General features: G+C 47.2%; 1 protein-coding gene across 1 annotated transcript in view; it reads left to right on the top strand.

Annotated features, from left to right (window-relative positions):
• The window catches only part of Auts2 (activator of transcription and developmental regulator AUTS2), a 1,016,386-nt gene that overhangs the window by 944,769 nt on the left and 56,502 nt on the right, over positions 1-15,115 (top strand). The gene's annotated exons all lie outside the window — the stretch shown is intronic.

Genomic DNA, 15,115 nt, shown 5'->3' with positions numbered 1-15,115 from the left:
GGGAAGTTGAAAACTAAGAGACTGGGAATGTCGTTCAGTTGGCAGATTACCTGTCTAGCGTGTACAAAGTGCTGAATTCCATCCCCAGCACTACATCAACTGGATATAGTGTTACACACCTGGCATCCCAACTCTAGGAGAGGGGGAGGAGGATCAGAAATGCAGGACCACCCTCAACTCTATAGGGTATTTGGGGCCACCCTGAGCTACAGGGGACCCTATTTTAAAACAACAACAATGAAAAAACTAAGTTTCAAAGGGTGCAGGTGAGTGAAGCCCTAATTTTCCACGCTGGCATCCTTGGGGATTTTTTTTTTTTTTTGGTAATTTTCTAATTGGGACAGCCCACCCCAGTCACACAGCCTAGGCCCCTCCCCATCTCTAGCCTGAGTGGCTGCTGTTAACTTAACATCAGTGCCTAGTTCAGCAGCAGATGGTCAGGACGGGAGCTTGGTGGTCGGGAGGATCCAACGTGCCTGGGGGAAGCTCATGAAGAGAAGTGAAGAGGCCTGGCCCCTCACTCCCTATGGGGCTGCAGCCTGCTTTTCATGTGCTGTGGAGACGCCCCTGCCAGCTGTCACTTGGATTTATTCAGTGGATCATATGGGGGATCTGAGGAGGAGGTTTGGGATGGTGCTGGGTAAATCCACCTTCCCTCCTGGGGGTGAAAAAAATCTTCCAGCTTTTACTCTTCAAAGGTCGGAGGAGCGCCTGATCTATATCACAGAGTTTTGTTCCTGGCCTGTGGCAGGGACACTATTTAAAATCGTGTATTTGTTGTATGTGCATGTGTGTCACAGCTCCAGGTCAGGGAACGACTTGTAATAGTCTGTCCTCTCCTATCATGTGTGATTCTGGAAATCAAACTTGGGTCATCAGCCTTGGCCACAAGCGTATTACCAGCTCACTCTAGGAAGGTTAACTGTTGATCCCCCAAATGATGTTTCAGCCACAGTCCAAACAACCCTCCCTCTTTTGTGCCTACAGAGGGTCTGTGTAGTTGTTACATCCCTGCTGACCTAAGCAAAAGACTGGGACATTGACTTGGTAGTATAATCTTGGCATCTGTTGCTCATTCTGCCTCCTCTCCCCCCAGCACGGTGTTAGCAGATTCAGCCTGTGTATCTGGCTTTACCTTCAAACACCCAGCACGCCTGAAACCGCTCACCAAGTACTCTCTGAGTGGAGTAGCCCCAACCCTGTCGGCTGTTAACTAATCTTGCAGGACGGGTTGTCCTGTGGATATTCTCCCCCCACCTTGGAGAGTTGGATGTAGCACAGGCTAGCCTAGAATGTACTGCAGGGGTATGCCTGAGCATCTGGTCCCCCTGCCTCTACTTTTCCAGAGTTGGGATTATAGATTTGTGCCTTCATGCCAGGTGACAAAATTAAGGCATTGGTGGTAGACCTAGAGAAGGGTAGTTACTGTTTGTGTGTGTGTGTATAAAATATTATATATAAATATAAACATACATACATGTATATATATGTGTGTGTGTATGTACCTACACATATACACACACATACATGCACACACATATGGGGATAAAAAGGCCAGAAGAGTGTGTTATGTCTCTGGAGCTGGAGTTACAGGCTGTTGTAGCCACCCAACATGGATACTAGGAACTGAGCCTATGTCCTCTGCAAGAGCAGCAGGTGCTCTTAACCACTGAGCCGTTTCTTCAACCCCGTGGTTATTTGTTTTTTGAGATTGGGTCCTATGGGAGCCTAGGTTGGGCAGGAACTCACTATCTTGGGGAGGATGACCTTGAACACCTGACCTTCCTGCCTCTTCCTCCTGGGTACTGAGGTTACAGGATCCCACCAGCATCCATGGTTTCTGCAGTGTGGGATGGGGCCAGCACTTTGTGCATGCAAGGCGAGTATCCTACCAAATGAAGCACATCCCCAGACTCTCAAGGTTTGTTAGACCCTGTTCTCTCTTGAATATGTCAATGGAAGAAAAGCAGAAAAGCATGAAAGGTTGGAGACATGGCCCGCGTCACCTCAGCTACTTTCAGTTTCTATTTGGGAAAAAAAGAAATCACAGCAGAGCTGTCAGATGGCAGCTGTACATTTGGTGGCAATGAGAATTCCAGATTTTATGCTAATTTGGTTTCAGGTTCCTTTGAACCTACAGTTTTATGGGGCTGTGCTTAAAACTGCAATCTGTTTCGGATAAAAGAAGGGATTACTGAAGACTTTTTAGTTTTGCAAACATTTCTAATCTCTAAAAGAAAGGGAGGAGGCACATTTATTCCTTCATTAATATTGACATGTTACATTTCCTTGACTTTATAACAGGGAAAACTGCTTTATTAGAGTGAGGTGTTTGGTTTTTGTTTTTTTTTTTCTTTATTTCTTCTTCTTTCTTTTTGTTAACTCATGTTGACTTCTGTTGCATTGTTCATAAACCCAAAATGTCCTCTCCCTTGCAGGCAAGTTTGTAGTCCATGTCCAGGTCTGGGTTTCTTCATCTTTTTTTCTCTGTCTTCTGTCTTGTTGGGACTGAGCTGCTGGTTCAGTGGTAGAGAACCAGCTTTGAATCCCCCAGTGAGGGTTAAGGGGTGCAGCTCAGTGGTAGAGCACCTGCCTAGAACCCCCCAGTGAGGGGCTGGGGACTTAGATCACAAATGTGATGCTCAAGGCGGTGTGTGTTCACCTTTCCTTTCTTGGAGTTGGCAGGTACCCAGGTTGCTACTTCAGTTGCTGATTGCTTTGAAACAAGGCACAAATGTAATAACTTAAAATACAACAGTTATTTATTTGCATACAATGTTGCAACTTAGAGCAGGCTGTGAAGACAAAGTTCTTCTGTACTCTTCCTAACATTAGATGGGAAGCACATTTAACTAGAGGTGGAGGAACCACAGCAGGCTTATGAGAGGACTGACAAGGGCCTGTGGGTACAACTCTGTTCCTAAAGCATTTGCCATATAAGTATGAGGGACACAAACACACACACTAGCTCAGTTGTTACTGAGACCTCAATTATGTCTCTGGTCCTGAGGCCCCAGTATTCTGTATGGCCCTGCTTGGGCTTCCTTACAATACTGTGACTGGGTTCAAAGCGTAAGGACACGAAAACTGCAGGCCTTTCTAATAACCAAGACTGGGGTTTCTAACACATCACTTCTTCCATGTTTGCTGGTCAAAAGAGACAGAAGTCTACCTCAGAAGCCAAGATCTAAGTCCTATCTTCTCACTGGGAAAGTGACTAGCAAATTTGAAATTATTTATGGTAAGGTTTAGGTTCTAGTTGTCACATTTTAGCTAGTAATCATTTTCAGGAGAACTTATCTGTGTTCTGTTTTTAGTCTGTCTGTTTTATAGTTTGTGAAATTCCAAATGGGTGGCAATCAGCAGAAAGGACTTTTGCAGTGGGGTTTATGTTGGAGGTGATGTACTCATTCTTTTAGGTTCTCACTGCCAGAGAGGTGTGATCATTTCCCTAGCATGTTGATGTGAATACATTTCATGGACTCTCTCTGACCTGGGAAACATCAGAGGATAAGAAAGGCTGGTGCATGTATGTGTTGCAGTACCAGTACTCGTATGATTGAATTAACAGACTGGAGCTAGGCACAGGGGCACCTGTTCACAGTGGACCTGTACACCCAAGCATTGACCTCTAGCCTTCACATATGTACACATATGTATGTTTACATATATCCACAAATGCATGTGTACCCACACACAACTTATACTACACATACACTGAGAGAAGGAGGGAGAGAAGGGGAGAAAATGTGTCCTTTGGAGCAGCAGAAGAAATTTGTGCCACCAACATATACAAATGGTAGTTACATAGGACGAAAGAGGAGATGGCAGGTCACTGCAGGAGCACACACCAGCCTGTCCTGACCTCTGATCATCACTAGTATTTTTTTGTATCACTTGGCCTTTTATAAAGGATACGTTTTTGGGGCAAGAGAGGTGGCTCAGTGGGTAAAGGCACTTGCTTCCAAGCCTGGTGACCTGAGTTCAATTCCCAGGACCTATTTTATAGAAGAAGAGAATCAACTCCTTCAAGTTGTCTTCACCTCCCGCCTAATCTCTCTCACACACTGCCAATTCATGTTTTAAAGAATATGGGTCTGACTCATAAAGCCAGAGATGGAGGGTACATAGAAGTATGCTCAAGAGCCCCACCCCCCTTTCCAATCCTGACACCACAGAAGAGAAGGATAAAAGCTAAAGCCAGAACAAAAGTGAGAAGCCAGAAATGAGAATGCTTTTAGGAAATCTACCCTAAGGAAATTTTGTGACATTTTAACTCCCCTCCTGCTTCTCCAGAAAATGTATGATTCACCAAAACAGTGGAAGCAAATACATTGTTCTTGCCTCACTGGGACTTCTGCAAGTGTTCAGTCATGAAGCCTCAAACAAAAGCTTCATTTATTTACATTGATAGAAGAGTAGAATTCTGGGAACCCCAAGGATTATTAATACTTCTAGGTAACTCATTTCCAAGGGAAGCCACTCCAGCTTTTGAGGGAAGGTGGTAGAAAGATGGACCAGTGTTCAGTTAGCCTCCATTTCTCAGGATGTCCGTCATCCTTCAAGCTGTAAAGCCCGGGTAGATAAATGGTCTTGTTTGTTTTCTGTTGCTGCAATAAAATACTCAGACCAAAAGCAACTTACAGGAGGAAAGGGGTTATTTTAGATTACCCTTCTAGGTCATAATCAGTCACTGAGGGAAGTCCAGGCAATAACTCTAGGCAAGAACCATGGAGGAATGCTGCTTTCTGGCTTGCTTGCTCTCAGGCCGGCTCACAAGAATATGCTTAGCTAGCTTTCTTCTACAGTCTAGGACCACCTGCTGAGGACAGTGCATCCCTCGGGGCTGTGCCCTTCGTCCTCAAGTAACAATCAAAACAGTTCCCGGCAGACACACCCATAGTCCCATCCGATCTAAGCAAATCCTCAATGAAGGCTTTCCTCTCAGATTACTGTAGACTTTGTTAAAACTGAGGAGGACAGTAAAACTCCAACTATCCTTAGTGTTCGTAGGGCAAAGACATGGTTACCATAACCTCTCAGACCTGGAAGTTTCTCTGGATTATAGACATCAGAACTAATTTTGAGGTGGGTGTTGTATAATCCCAGCACTCAGAAGAGAGAAACAGGAGGATCTGGAGTGGAGGCCAGGCTGGGCTACATAGAGAGGCACCATTTCAGTAAAGAACCTGTGTGGTACGTGCCTATAATCCCAACACTCAGAAGGCAGAGGCAGGAAGATCAGCACTTGAAGGACTTTTTGGCTATAATAGAGAATTTGAAGCTGTTGTGGGTTAAAAAATAATTTTTTAAGAATTGCTTGAGTGTGTGTGTGTGTGTGTGTGTGTGTGTGTGTGTGTGTATCTGTATGTGAGTCTGTACATGTAAGTGCAGGTGCCTGTAGAAGCCAGAAGAGGGTGTACCATACAGTGGAGCTAGAGTTACAGTACTGGGAGCCATTCCTGTCTTTTCTAAGAGCAGAAGTTGCTCTTAACTGCTGAGCCATCTCTCCAGCCCTAGGATTTATTTTTTACTTCTGGGTTTGGCCAGGGAGTAAGAAAATGGGTTAGGTTCCACAGGGGTGTGGTAGAACAGGAGTGCATGCAGAAGACAATAGTCACACCTTGAAGAGTCAACTCTGTCATCTCAGCTCCATGCTAAGGTCTTTCTTGTACTTCCTGTATCCATTTTTCTTGTCTGGAATTAGGACATTTGTCAATTTGTATATTTCCCTCTCAACAGTGATATAAGTGATGATATCATGGTAAACACTTTCAAGAAACATGGTACTACCTATATGAATGTCAGTTTCTTTAGTAGTGGTTCAATCTTGGAACCAGTAGATGACACCATCATGTGTGATTTACTGCTTGTCTTACACTCTTTACATGACTGGAGTCCCTTAGTGTTGGATTAGGAATGGCTCAGTGGTAGAGCACCTGCCTAGAATCCCCCAGTGAGGGGCTGGGGTGTGGTTCAGTGGTAGAGCTCCTGACTAGAATCCCCTAGTGAGGGGCTGGGGTGTGGTTCAGTGGTAGAGCACCTGCCTAGAATCCTCCAGTGAGGGAGCTGGGGATGTGGCTCAGTGGTAGAGTGCTTGCCTTATGTGTATATATAAGACCCAGGGTTTCATCCCTAGCAACACAACAAAATGAAAAACAAATCAGATGAGGTACCTGTCGACAACTGGGTGACATGAGTATAGATGAAATTTATTTTTAGTTTTTCACTGCCTTTCTTCTCTGGTGTCAGCCTCCGAATGTTAATATTTTAATGTAGATTTGGTGGCTAAGTAAGATATATTTTACATCCTTTCTTATATTCCCCTCCCCTTACTAGTTTATAGTCAACTCTGAAGTTTGAAAATAAAATTCTTTTCCTTGACTTCCATACTTGGAAAATATTTATTCCCCCCTGCATCTCAATAGTATGCGCCATAAACTAACACAGTTCCATTTATTTACTTCTCTCTTGTTACAGCCATGATAGATGGTAGGGACGGAGGCGTTAGAATGGTGGAGGGTTTTTGCTTTACAGCAATGGGAACGTGAGCCACAGCAGTCTCCTCTCTGCCTGACAAGTAATGATGCTTCCATTTCAAAATTTACCAGAAGGGCTAGAGACTGTGGAGATGGAAGGACTTGGGGGTCAGCTGAAGCTGACTAGGCATGCATACGAAAGGAAGATGCCCTGATATGTGGTTCAAAGGTATTGGCCTACACAACAACAACATCCCGGACCCAGGAAGAGTAGCTGTCTCCTGGGCTGAAGAATGTGAAAGAAGAGAACTGGCAGGAATGAAGGGTAGACTGTGGCAAAAGAGGGGTGTGCACCTCATTTCTGGCAGCCAGCAGCTTCTTTGTTCCTGTTTTTCACACCAGGGCTCTTGATTGATTTCTGTAAAAAGCAGGGCCTGGTTGGGGGGGGGGGTGGCGCACATCTTTAATCCCAGCCCCTTGGGAAGTAGAGGCGAGGCAGATCTCTGAGCTCTAAGCCAGCCTGGTCTACAGAGCAAGTTCCAGGACAGCCAGGGCTACACAGAGAAACCCTGTCTCAAACAAACAAAAACAAAAAAACAACAAAAGCAAGTCTTATGCTAGGGCCTCAGTTTGGCACAGTGTTTGCCACCACGCATGGCACCCTGGATTGGATCCTCAAGGTCGCAAACACCCGGTCTAGCGGCAAGCCTATAATCCTAGCACTTGAGAGGTGGTGGAGATGGGTGCAGGTTAACGTTGTCTGCAGCTACGCAGCAAGTTCAAGGCTAGCATGGGATACATGAGACCCTGTCCCCTCCCCCAAATAAAAAAAATTAAGAAAGCCAAGACTAAGTGACATCTGCCTGAGGTGAGTTGGAGAAGGAACTTGTGCGAATTATTACTTCCCTTCCATGCTCTTTTCAAACTGCTTACGTGATTTAAAATGAAGGCTTGAGTAGATTTCTGTAAAGCCCTCCTCCTCCTTTAACTGTATCAGGAACCTCCTAGCATTACTCTGTTGGGGCGGGAGCTTCACGAGCATTATGTTTTTCAAGGCTAACTACAAATATATTAATGGAACCTTCTCTATGCAAAACACTCAACCCAAGGCCAGAATTTTAAAGACATATTTTCTGTAAATGTGGCCAGGTTAAGCCTGATAACTCATGATACCACTGAATACCATCTCGAATTTCAAATTGTCAGTTATTAACCCTTTATTAGATCAGTGGGCCTCAGCCTTTTCTAATGCTGCAACCCTTTATTAAAGCTCCTCATGTTGTGGCGACTAATGTAAATATCTATGTTTTCCCAAGGTCTTTGATGACAACTGCTTAGAACAGATCCTTTGACCCCCAAGGGTGTCAACCCACCGGTTGAGGATGGCTGCTCTAGATGGATTTAGAATTATGTGTTTGTTTTGCCTTGCTTTTATTGATGTTTTGACAAAGGATCTCATTATAGAGTCCAGGCTGGCCTCAGCGTCATAATCCTTCTAACTCAGCTTTCCAAGTTAAAATATATATATATATAAATATATATATATATATGTACACATACATATATATAAACTTGAGGAAGATGGATTTTCCTTTTGCTTGGAAAATTTTGACTAAAAAAACTTGACTGAAGCCGGGTGGTGGTGGCGCACACCTTTAATCCCAGAATTTGGGAGGCAGAGGCGGCAGATCTTTGAGTTTGAGGTCAGCCTAGTCTACACATTCCAGGACAGTCAGGACTACATGAAAAGTGCTGTCTTGACCCCCCCCCAAAAAAAAAAAACCCAACTTGACTAAAATCTTTGATTTTTAAAACTCTTACAATTTCATATGTACATATAATATGCAATATATATTATAATATAATATATATATATTACGTGTTTGTCATGGTATCTGATCTTTCTCCTAATCCTATTGAACCTCTTCTTCCCAACTGAGTTCCCCTCCTGCTTTTATGTCAAGTAGCTAGCCTGTGCTACTTGAGACTCTAAAAAAAATAAGTGTGTGTGTGTGTGTGTGTGTGTTACTCTGAGTTTAAGTATGAGTACTTGCAAGATCACAGATGCAGTTATTTCCTGGAACACTGGCAGTTTACCAGAGGCCACCCCACTGAAAAGATTGACACTCTCTCCCAGCACGTGGTCATATTTCACAAACTCTCCTGAAATAATTAATTTATCAGTAGGAAGACATTGGAGTCTATGCCTGGTTGTGCTTGGTTGATTGATTAGGTCTTCTGTAGCCCAGGCTGCCCCAGAACTCCTAAATCCTCCTTCCTCAGCTTGAGTCCATGTCTTGCTCATTGATGGTTAGTAGGATGGCCGCTTTCTAAGATTTTGTGTCTTTAGGTCTAGCTCAGGCTCTGAAAGTGATGTTAAGAAGGCAGAAATATTTTGGTGTATTAAACCACTGGAATGTAAAAGATATGATGGTTTCTAGACTTGGACCAGAATCTTCCAAAATTGGGCCTTATTTATTGGTAAATATCTGTAATCCCAGCACTGGGGAGGAAGGAAGCAGGGAGATGGCCAGCTGCAGTAGAGATCTACCTGGGCTTCATAGTGAGATGCTGTTTCAGTAAAACAAAACAAAATGAAATGTCCAATTAGGAAGACTAGGGAGGGGCTGAATTTCAGAGCTGTGCAGGAGGATCTGGAGATCAAGGTCACTCCTGGCTACACAGAGAGTCCAAGGCCTCCTGGAGCTACCAGTCACCTTTCCTCAAAGTAGATAGTTAAACCAACCCATTTCCCCAAAACTTCATTTCTGCTGCATTTTCCAAAAGGGTCAAACTTGAAAGGGACCTCTGATTTCCAAAATTCTAGTTGTTGAACTTGGTGGCAAACACTTTTACAATGACGAGGTTCTGTTTGTTTGTTTATTTATATTAAGATTTCTATGACACCAGTGCTGGTGAAGTGACTTTAAAGAAATGAGACATGTTCATCTTATTATCGTTTTATTGATTCATTTTACTCAGGCAGGTTTTTACCATGTGCCCCAGACCATTGTGGAATTCACTGTCCTTTCCCCAAGTATTGGGGTTATAGATTTTTAGTGCTGTGATGTAGGGATCTGGGCACCATCATTCCTTTAAAGCCCTTTCCTTGACATCTCTGTGGATTGCAGAAGCTCTTGAGAAGAGCTCTGCCCTTTGTCTATCTTTTTTCTTCTCTAGCCACTTTTCCCGGGTCATAGTGGCATTTGGGGAAACCAGGCTCTCCCTCTTGCTTTCCACTCACTGTGCATGCTGCAGCCCAGGCTGCTCTTGGCGGCACGCTTTGGTTCCTCTCCTTGGGTTTTTGGTCCAAGGAGAGGCTTCACCAAACTGCAGGGGTAGAATCAAAGCTACAAATGCCTTCAGTCTTTTGTCCTCCTGGCATGGCTCAGTTCCTTCAAAGGGGAAGTAAAAGAGGTCAGAACACCTAAAGAAGGATGGCTCAGCTGTTCTTGCCAAAGGCTGGGGTTTGCTTTCCAGCAAGTCAGGTCACTCACAGCTCCGGGGGATTTGTCCTCCAGGGCACTGGAGCACAGATCACACACACACACACACACACACACACACACACACAATGGGGCGGGAGGGAAGGAAAGAGAATCTTGCACAGACAGAATTATAAATGAAGAGAGTGGCTGTGTGTTCTGGTAGGTGAGTGAGTGGCTTAGATGGCTGAGGGCCCCATTAATGATTATTCATTCATCCCTCCATCTCCTCTCCAGGGTGCTTAGCTGGGCTTCAGGGGACATCTTGGTGATAGGTGATACAGTTATCACTCACAGAACGAAGCTTTGGCTTGGCTTTAACTCGCCACATTTGCTGGACAAAAGGGGAAGCATCCGTCACCACTTGGTGGGTACAAATGTGTACACAAGTCGGATAGTTTGGTGAATTGTGCGGAGGGAAAGATGTCTACAGGGCCAATTTGGGAAACCTACTGTGAGGCGTGGTTGGATCAAGACCTTTGTGTTCTAGACTCTGATCCCCTCCTCCTCCGTATCAAACAATTCAATGATTATTTTGTATATTACACCCACTGTGTGCCCAAGATCTACCCCCCAACCCTGGACGTCCATTCCGCTCTGGGAACCTGATCTTCTCGTGTGCAGCTGGGCTAGAAGCAGTTCAACCCGTGGCTGGGCTGCGGGCCTAGTAGCCTTTCCTTGGCTTGGCGCAAATCTCGGAAGCAGTAACTGCAAAGGGATCTGAGCGTCGCGGTTCTTCCCCGCGGGGGAAAGGCGCCATGGGGACCTGGGGCCCGATCCGCTACCGGAGGCAGAATGTAGTGGGAGCCACAGCTGTCAGTGTGGCACCCTGGGACTGCGCCCCCGCGGGGCCAACCGGGCGCCAGGGTGGAGAGGAGGGGCGGCGAGGGGCGGGGCGCGTGGGGCGGGTCGGAGGAGGGGCGGTGGCACCGGCTGGCGGCTCCGGCTGGGCGCGCCGAGAAGTCCCGCTCCGAGAGCCGCGAGCGCCAGGAGTGAGGCGCGCTCGGTGCGATCCGGGGAGCGAAGTCCAAGCGCGAGAGCGAGGGCGGGAGAGAGAGGTGTCCCCGCGTCGCCACCAGGGACCCCCTTCCCTGCCACGATCCAGCCCCGGGTAGCCGGTGGCGCCGGCGGCGGGCCGCCGATGGAGTTCACTTGAGCCGGGAACAGGCGGGAGAGGCAGGCCGGAGCGGAGCTAGTCCCGCGCGCGCCCCTCAGCAGCTTCAAACGCAGCTTCCCGCACCCAGGCGGGCGACACCCGCGGCGAACCGCGACTCCCGGAGCGTCTCGGTGCCGCGCCGCGGCGGGCCCAGGACCCGTCAGACCAGCCCACGGCGCTGCCGAACAGGCGGCACCCGCCGTCGGGAGCCGGAGGCTGCCGCCGGGGAGCCGCTCTCGCGGCTGCCGCCGTACGCCCTCCTCCTCCCTCTCCCTCCTCCCTCCCTCCGCACATGGTCTCCTTTGTCCTGTCGCCGCCGCAGCCGCCTGGTTCTTAGCTCCGAGCACCGCGGCTGCGGCTCCCGGGCCACCGCTCTTCAGCCCGGCCGGGTCCCCAGGGCGCACTAAGTTGAGCCCCTGGTTTGAGCCATCCGGCCCCCCGCGCGCCCCGCCGGAGCCACCAGGAGAGCGCGCGGGCCGGGCCCCCTCCCCGTCTCCCTGCCGCCCGCCCCGGACTTGGCTGCGTTGGATGTGCGCGCGCGGCGCCGACTCCCGGCTGCGGCGGAGGATCCCGGTTCTGCTGCCGCCGCCGCCGCTGCTGTTGCGGCTCCGGTTCGGATTTGATTCGCGTGCCTCGGCTTTGAGACTTTGGAGAGGAATTAGTAAAACACAGACTTGCGGACCTAGGCGGGCCGCCTGGAGTTGGGCGTTTTCTCTGCCGTGGGTTTTGGTTGCTCTCTCCTGGTGGTGTGTGCCCGTACACCCGGTGGAGGACTCAAGCCATGAACTTGGGGTTGACAAGACAGCCGAACCCCCGGCGACCAGGTAACGTTGTCCCCCCACCCCTGGGGGGTGGGGTGGGGTGGCTCGGCCGCCCGCCACCCGCGGCTGCGGGGGAGGAGGCAGGGGTCGAGGGGTCTTTTGTTGCGGCCTCGGCCGGGCCAGGGTGGTAACAGGGGCGGGCTGCTGGCGTCTGGCGGGCCCGGCCTCCCTCCCCGCCCCTCCCCCGCTCCCCTTTGTACTTTGCTGGCTCTCTTCGCTGGCTGGGCTCGGCCGGTGTAGCCGTGAGCGCCTGCCCGGGAGCCCCTGGCGGACAGAAGCAATCCCACCTCCGGGAGTGGACCTGCGGCTTCCCAAGGAGATCACTAGACCCCTGGGCTGGGATGCCGGCGACCGCCCTGGCTAGAGAGGGTTCCCTGGCGCAGAGCTGCCTGCCGACGGGTCACTGTCCCTGCGCCGAGCTCCGGGTGCCCGCCCTCCGGCTTGTGCGCACGCGGAGCCCGGGGAAGCGAAAGACGAGCTGGCTGGTGCAGGAACTCACCCGCGCTTAAGTTTCCAAGAGGATTGTCTTGCTGCGCCTCTTTCTGCGGGTGTGGCTTTGGAGAGCCACCTAAGCGGTCTGAGTTTTGAGGGAATCCCGTTGCAGCTCCAGGCGTCTGGGACCCACCCGTGTGCTTGGACGGTTTTTTCTTTCTTTCTTTATTTTTTTTCAGTTTCTTCATTAGCCAAGCTGCTTGACTTAACTTTTCTTTCCACGCCAGCTACGGCTTCTAGACCGTCGAAAGTATTGATATAAAAGGCAAATAACACGCACCTTCTCGTAAAATGCCCCAAAGGGCTTGTTTCTCTGGGAATTTTAGATTCAGCCTCTAAGTGTATAAAACTCAGCAAAGCCAATCAAGGTGAGGAAACGAAATGGCAACTGAAACATTACATTTCTGTGTGGCTAAAGGTGCACGGTGCCGGAGAGAATGGGGAAGGCACCGGTGTGTCTGCCCTTTGACTTATCGCGCCTGCGTTCATCGTTGCTAATTTAAAGGGAAAAATTAGGTAGACAAAACGATCACGTTATAGAGGGAAATGCACGTTTATTTTCCTTTTAAAAGCAACGAGATGAGAACCTCCCCACGATTAAGGAGCCCATCGATTTGTGCAGACGAATTTTTAAAATAAAAGTATGTATGTGGAGGGTGCATGAAGAGATCAGAGGACAACGTCCACCTTAATGTGGGTGTGGGGGCTCGAACTGGAGTCGTCATGCTTGGTGACGAACCCATTTTATCTGCTGAGCCATTACACCCACCCTGATTTTTAAAGGTGATGAGCGAAGGAAAGTTACTCGAGGAAAGTGGAAGGATCTACAGAGAATTTGGACCTATCAAGACTGCCGGGGAGACACGAAGAATTTGGGTGAAGGTGGTCCACAAGGCAGAGAGGAGAACGAGGAAGCAGGAAGACTTTTCAAAAAATTTTAACCAGGTCACCTAGGCACGTGTACTTTGGGTGTTTTTGCCTTTCCTAAGGAGGCCTTTTTGCGACATCATCTTTTTTACTCCAAGGCACAAGAAACAATTCAACACTTTGTGACCAATGTCAGTAAATAAAAGGGCTCAAAAAGCTTCCATTAGAAGGCATTGCTCCAAGCGTTTTGAATGTCCATCAGACATATTTCCTTGGTAACCGTTGGTCACAACATCATCAGGTCCTCAGGGCCACTTCTTTATCTACTCAAGAGTGTGCTCAGAGCCCAGTGGTGCTCACAAAGGTGACAGACTCACCAGGGACTGCCACCTAGAGCCTAATCCAGTTCTGCCTCCCACACCCAGAGCAATGGAAAATGCAACCTGAAACAGTTGCTTCTCCCTAGCTATGCTTTTGCCATTTTGGAAGAGTAGTAAATTTTTTTAAAAACCTGTTTCTTTAGGCCCATAGGCTCACTGTAATTGAAAAATCCCAAAATTTCAAGTGTTATTTTAGTTCTGTACAATAATAGAAGAGACAGGGTGTTGCTCGTGTGTTTGTGTGTGTGTGTGTATGGTTTTTTTTTCCTTTTCAAAAAAATATTAACTCCATTTTAGCTTTGAAGCCATGACTTGTTAATGATTTTCTAAGAGCATTTCACACCATTGTAAGAGTGATGAAAACTCTTTGAATTGCTAAGCCTTAGACTGTGAAATTTACAAGCCTAGAAAGCTCATTAATATTTGGGTATAGTAACACCTCTGGCGCAGCCGATCGTTGTGCCCTTCGTCCGATCCACGCATCTGTGTGTACACCATGCAGATCAGTGGGGCTTTCTAACTTACTATTCTTGCACTCTTTCATGCTGAACACCCTCCGCAGGACGTGCTTTGTGGCCCATTTTTATGAAGTGCTACTATAATATAATTTTGTTTAGCATTACTTATGATGTCAGGAAAGCTCTGTATGTATTTTAGTATTCTTACGAAAGTAGCAGAGGAATCACACGTGAATGCAATTGAATACATATTTTGTACATTTTTTTGCCCTTGGTCTTATTAATCCTCTGAACCACCCCATATAGAAAAGGAAGGTTAGAATTAAATGAGAACCAGGCATAATAAAAATAGGTTAGGTTTTGTGTTTTTTTTTTTTTTCTGTCTCTAGCCTTGTAAACTGAAACATTTCCTTCAGCAATAATTCATCTCCATCAGCGTAGCATTGAAAGACTACATAGAATATCTTCTTTGTCCCCCAAAGCCAGCCCAAGTTCCCTTGCCCCTATTCCCCATATTTCTTTCTTCCGTATTTATTGAACATTCTGTGCCTTGCTTTGACAAATGTATGTGTCTCTGTATAAAACCTGAAAGAGGAGAGTTTTCTCAGAAGGGTTACAGGTCAAACACAGCATGAGTGCAGGTTGACCATTGACTTGTCAAAGAGATATTGTCAAATCAGAGCAGTGAGCTTTCTTAATTTTACCTTTTTTTTTTTTTTTTTTTTTTAAGTCCTAGAAATAAACAGTAAATTTTCAACATTACCGTCACTTTCACGAAACCAACTCACTGTTTATTTCCCGGAACATTAGTATATAATTTAAATTGACTTTATAGTCTTGCTATTTAAACAGTCTTATTGACTTCCCTTATGTTGGTATAATAATTAGCAGACATGGTCTCTGAAAAACGTGAAAAGGAGGTAACACTGGTGTGACATAGTGGCCAGGTTTTCAGCATGGTCAGCTCCCATCTGAAA

This window comes from Psammomys obesus, unplaced genomic scaffold, assembly GCF_907164565.1.
Source record: "Psammomys obesus unplaced genomic scaffold, mPsaObe1.curated_primary_1811, whole genome shotgun sequence".
Classification (NCBI taxonomy): Eukaryota; Metazoa; Chordata; class Mammalia; order Rodentia; family Muridae; genus Psammomys; species Psammomys obesus.
Note: the sequence above shows the minus strand (reverse complement) of the source record. Positions and strands in the feature narration are given on the sequence as shown.